The sequence below is a fragment of the Narcine bancroftii genome, chromosome 6, assembly GCF_036971445.1.
Source record: "Narcine bancroftii isolate sNarBan1 chromosome 6, sNarBan1.hap1, whole genome shotgun sequence".
NCBI lineage: Eukaryota > Metazoa > Chordata > Chondrichthyes > Torpediniformes > Narcinidae > Narcine > Narcine bancroftii.
In genome coordinates, this window is record NC_091474.1 from 254,136,386 (window position 1) to 254,141,827 (window position 5,442).

Sequence of the window (5,442 nt, forward strand, 5' to 3'; positions counted from 1 at the left end):
TCCCCCCCCGGGCACATCCTGTTTAGTTCCACCCAGGTAGATCCTACCTGGTCCCCCTGGGGTAGATCCCGCCCAGATCCCACCTGGTCTGCCCGGGGTGTGTCCTGCCCAACCCAGTACTCACCTCACCTTGACCAAAGCCCCTCTCTGTGTATTCATTCAGGCCGGCCCACCCCTCCCCTCCATCCAGGCACATCCCCCCTTTCTCCCTCATTGGCCCTACCCTCACTCTCCTCATTCCTTAATCCTATTTGCAAAGCTTTCCTCATGCCCCCTTCTGCACTAACTTCCTCCTTGGCTCCCAACCATCCTCATGAGCCCTTCCTGAGTTTTGCTTCCTTCTACCACCCTTACCCCTAGCTGCTGTCCACCTTTTGTCAACCACAGCTCCTTTACCCTTTTCGTCACCAATGTTTGCCTGCACCAATTCTGGGCCAGTCTTATCACCACTTTGAAACTGACCGAAATGTCCCCTCTCCTGCTCCTTTCCCAATCCAGGGAGCACACCCTTAGTTGGTGGGGGTTGGGGGGGGCATTTGCCAGGGATGAGAGCCATGAGATGGGCAGAGCAGTGGCAGGTTGAATTCTGTCCTGCAAGCCAAAGTCAGCTTATGTTAGAAAGACACACCATGGATGCCAGGGTACTAGTGCGGACTGAGGAACAGAGTGACCTTGGTGGCAGGTTAGTGCAGTGGTTACAGCAAGGCAGTTACAGCGCCAGTGATTGGGACTAGGGTTCGAATCCCGCGCTGTCTGTAAGGAGTTTGTACGTTCTCCCCATGTCTAGATGGGTTTTCCCCAGGGGCCCTGGCTTCCTCCCACTGTTCAAAACGTACCGGGGGTGTAGGTTAATTGGTGTAATTGGGCAGCACAGACTCTTGGGCCTGAAGGGCCTGTTACCGTGCTGAAGGTCTAAATTTAAAATTTGATGTACAGGTCCAAGGACACACCACAGATGGTAGGGTCCAAGTGGGACTGAGGAACAGAGAAATTTTGGTGCACAGGTCTAAGATTGCAGGCAGACAATGTGGCGTGGGACACTCGTCTTCCTTAAATAACGAATCCCACATAAATGCAGGGAGACTGGACAAGATTGCAAAGAATTGGTAAGGCCACAGAAAGCGTACGGTGATCACCTTGGAGTATTACTTGGAGGATGGTTCTGGTCATCTAACTGCAGGAAAGATATCAATGAGATTGAAAGGGTGTAGAGAAGATTTACGAGGATATATGTGATGTCATGTTTACAATAAATCTGAAATCTGACCTGAGTTTCAGGGAACAATTAAACAGGTTTGGAGTTTATTCCCTGAAGTGTCAGAGAATGGGGGGAGATTTGGTCAAGGTGTACAAAATTATGAGGGTCTTAAGGGTGAAAGGTGAAATGTTCAAAGGAGCCATTCTCACCAGGGGCCCTGCAGAGCCCTGGAACCAGAGCATCAAAGCTCTGTGCTGGAGAGAGTGAGAGACCAAGTTCCTTGGAGTTCATTTAACTAATGACCTGTTGTGGACACTCAACATCTCCTCACTTGTCAGGAAGGTACAACAGCAACTGCCCATCCTGAGAAGAGTGAAGTGGGCAAGGGCCACCGGCCACCATCACGTCAACCTTCTACAGGAGTCTCTATCGAGAGCGTCCTGGCCGGCTGCATCAGAGTGGGGACGGTTACTGTAGAGAAATGGATCAGGGTCAATCCACAGGGACATAAGAGTGGACGAGAGGATCACTGGATTCTCCCTCCCCCATTGACATGATCTATTGGGATCATTGTCGAAGAGGACGGGAAAAATTATTGAGGACCCCTTCCACCCCACATCTTTTAGCTGCTCCTGTCGGGGAAGAGATCCAGGAGGATTAGAGCCAGCGCCACCAGGCTGAGAACAGCTTCTTCCCACGGGCAGGGAGAATGCCGAACGACCAAAGGAACTGCTCACACTGACCCTCCGAGACCCTCACATTCATGAAGCAATGTTTATTATGTGTACAGATAAACACGTCCTGCGTGTGTATTGTTGGTCTGTGTGTGTGTTATGTCTGGTTGTGTGTTTGCATGCTTTGACCTGAGGACCAGAGAACGCTGTTTTGTTGGGTTTGGACTTGTACAATCAGATGACAGAAAACTTGACGACTTGAACTGCCAAATTTAAGTAAAAGCCTTGTTTTCTTTTCAACTCATGCAACATAAATACTTTTAGTGTTTTAGGTGGTCAGTAGGAAAGAAGTACAGAAGAAACCAAAACTTAACTGCTTCACAGGGAAGGGGTCCATAACTTGAGCAGAGTCCTGGGGGAGGGGGTGGGGAAGACCACAGCAGAAAAAAGTTAAGAATGAATGGTTTAAAGGGAACATGAGGGGGTACTTCTTCACACAGAGAGAGGAGAGGGTGTGGAACGAACTGCCATCTGAAGTGGTGAATGCTGGCTCAATTTTAACATTTAAGAGGAATTTGGAGAGGTAGATGGATGAGAGGGGTATGGGGGGACTATGGACTGGGTGCAGGTCAGGGGACGGCACACACGAGAAGGGCCAAAGGGCCTATTTCTGGACAATAGTTTTCTATGTTTCTACAGCAACACCCCAGCCTCCACCAACCACCTTACCCAACACACCAACACCTTGAGGTCACCTCTGACCAGGAATTCATGATGACAAGAGTGGGTGAGATGTCCTGTGGCACGAACCCTACAACCCTCCACCACCACTGGTCCAAGGTGGAAGTGGAAGACACACCCCCTCCAGTTGGGGAGGGATGGGAGACTCCCCACCAATCTGATGGGGGGGGGGGAAAGACTCCCCACCCGTCTGGAGGAGGGGGAGGAAGGGTGGGGGTGAGAGGATGGGTAGGAACAGTAGAGGGCAGAAGAGGGGAGTGGGTGGGAGTGGAGAGGAAAGGAAGAAGGGGAAGGGAGGGGAGGGGAGAGAGGGGAGAGAGGGGGAGGGGAGGGTGGGGGGTGGGGGAGAGGGGAGGGTGGGGGGTGGGGGAGAGGGGAGGGTGGGGGGTGGGGGAGAGGGGAGGGTGGGGGGTGGGGGAGAGGGGAGGGTGGGGGGTGGGGGGAGAGGGGAGGGTGGGGGTGGGGAGAGGGGAGGGGGGGTGGGGAGGGGAATGAAGGGAGGTGAGCAGGGGAGGAGCATGGGGAAGGTGAGGAGGGGAGGGGAATGGGGATGGGAGTGGAGGGAATGGGGGAGATGAGGGATGGGAAGGTGGAGAGGGAAGGGGAATGGGGAGGGTGGAGAGGGGAGAGAAGGGAGAGGGGGAGGTGTGGGTAGGGGAGGGGAGGTGAGAGAAGGGAGAGGAGAGGGGAGGAGAGGGGGGAAGAGGAGAGGGGGGAAGAGGAGAGGGGGGAAGAGGAGAGGGGGGAAGAGGAGAGGGGGGAAGAGGAGAGGGGGGAAGAGGAGAGGGGGAAAGAGGAGAGGGGGAAGAGGAGGGGGGGAAGAGGAGAGGGGGGAAGAGGAGAGGGGGGAAGAGGAGAGGGGGAAGAGGAGAGGGGGGAAGGGAGGGGAAGAGGGGGAAGAGGGAGGGGGAAGAGGAGAGGGGGGAAGAGGAGAGGGGGGAAGAGGAGAGGGGGGAAGAGGAGAGGGGGGAAGAGGAGAGGGGGAAGAGGAGAGGGGGGAAGAGGAGAGGGGGGGAAGAGGAGAGGGGGAAGAGGAGAGGGGGAAGAGGAGAGGGGGGAAGAGGAGAGGGGGGAAGAGGAGAGGGGGGGAGAGGAAGAGGGGGGAAGAGGAGAGGGGAAGAGGAGAGGGGGGAAGAGGAGAGGGGGAAGAGGAGAGGGGGGAAGAGGAGAGGGGGAAGAGGAGAGGGGGGAAGAGGAGAGGGGGGAGAGGAGAGGGGGGAAGAGGAGAGGGGGGAAGAGGAGAGGGGGAAGAGGAGAGGGGGGAAGAGGAGAGGGGGGAAGAGGAGAGGGGGAAGAGGAGAGGGGGGAAGAGGAGAGGGGGGAAGAGTGAGAGGGGGAAGAGGAGAGGGGGAAGAGGAGAGGGGGGAAGAGGAGAGGGGGAAGAGGAGAGGGGGGAAGAGGAGAGGGGGGAAGAGGAGAGGGGGAGAGGAGAGGGGGAAGAGGTGAGGGGGAAGAGGAGAGGGGGGAAGAGGAGAGGGGGGAAGAGGAGGGGGGAAGAGGAGAGGGGGGAAGAGGAGAGGGGGGGAGGAGAGGGGGGAAGAGGAGAGGGGGGAAGAGGAGAGGGGGGAAGAGGAGAGGGGGGAAGAGGAGAGGGGGGAAGAGGAGAGGGGGGAAGAGGAGAGGGGGGAGAGAGAGGGGGGAAGAGGAGTGGGGGAAGAGGAGAGGGGGGAAGAGGAGAGGGGGGAAGAGGAGAGGGGGAAGAGGAGAGGGGGGAAGAGGAGAGGGGGGAAGAGGAGAGGGGGAAGAGGAGAGGGGGGAAGAGGAGAGGGGGAAGAGGAGAGGGGGGAAGAGGAGAGGGGGGAAGAGGAGAGGGGGAAGAGGAGGGGGGGAAGAGGAGAGGGGGAAGAGGAGAGGGGGGTAAGAGGAGAGGGGGAAGAGGAGAGGGGGGAAGAGGAGAGGGGGGAAGAGGAGAGGGGGTAAGAAGGACGAGGGGGTATGAGTGAGGGGGGAGTAGGAAGAGGAAGAGAGGGGAAGAGGAGAGGGGGGGATGAGGTGGAAGAGGGGAAGGGGGGTTGAGTAGTGGGGGGTAGTGGTGAGGGGAGGGAGGGAGGTGGGAGGGGAAGGGTGAGGGGGAAGAGGAGAGGGGGGAAGTGGAGAGGGGGAAGAGGAGAGGGGGAAGAGGAGAGGGGGAAGAGGAGAGGGGGGATGAGGAGAGGGGGGAAGAGGAGAGGGGGGAAGAGGAGAGGGGGAGAGGAGAGGGGGGAAGAGGAGAGGGGGGAAGAGGAGAGGGGGAAGAGTGAGGGGGAAGAGGAGTGGGGGGAGAGGAGAGGGGGGAAGAGGAGGGGGGAAGAGGAGAGGGGGAAGTGGAGAGGGGGGAAGAGGAGAGGGGGGAAGAGGAGAGGGGGGAAGAGGAGAGGGGGGAAGAGGAGAGGGGGGAAGAGGATGAGGGGGGAAGAGGAGAGGGGGTTGTGGTGTGGGGGAGTGGTGTGGGGGGAGAGGAGAGGGGGGTAGAGGAGAGGGGGGAAGAGGAGAGGGGGGAGTGGTGAGGGGGGATGTGGGAGGGGGAGAGGAGAGGGGGAAGAGGAGAGGGGGGAAGAGGAGAGGGGGTGAGGAGAGGGGGGAAGAGGAGAGGGGGGAAGAGGAGAGGGGGGAGAGGAGGGAGGGGGAAGAGGAGAGGGGGAAGAGGAAGAGGGGGAAGAGGAGAGGGGGGAAGAGGAGAGGGGGGATGAGGAGTGGGGGAGAGGAGAGGGGGAAGAGGAGGGGGGGAAGAGGAGAGGGGGGAAGAGGAGTGGGGGAAGAGGAGAGGGGGGAGAGGTGAGGGGGAAGAGGAGAGGGGGAAGAGGAGAGGGGGGAAGAGGAGAGGGGGAAGAGGAGGGGGGAAGTGTGAGG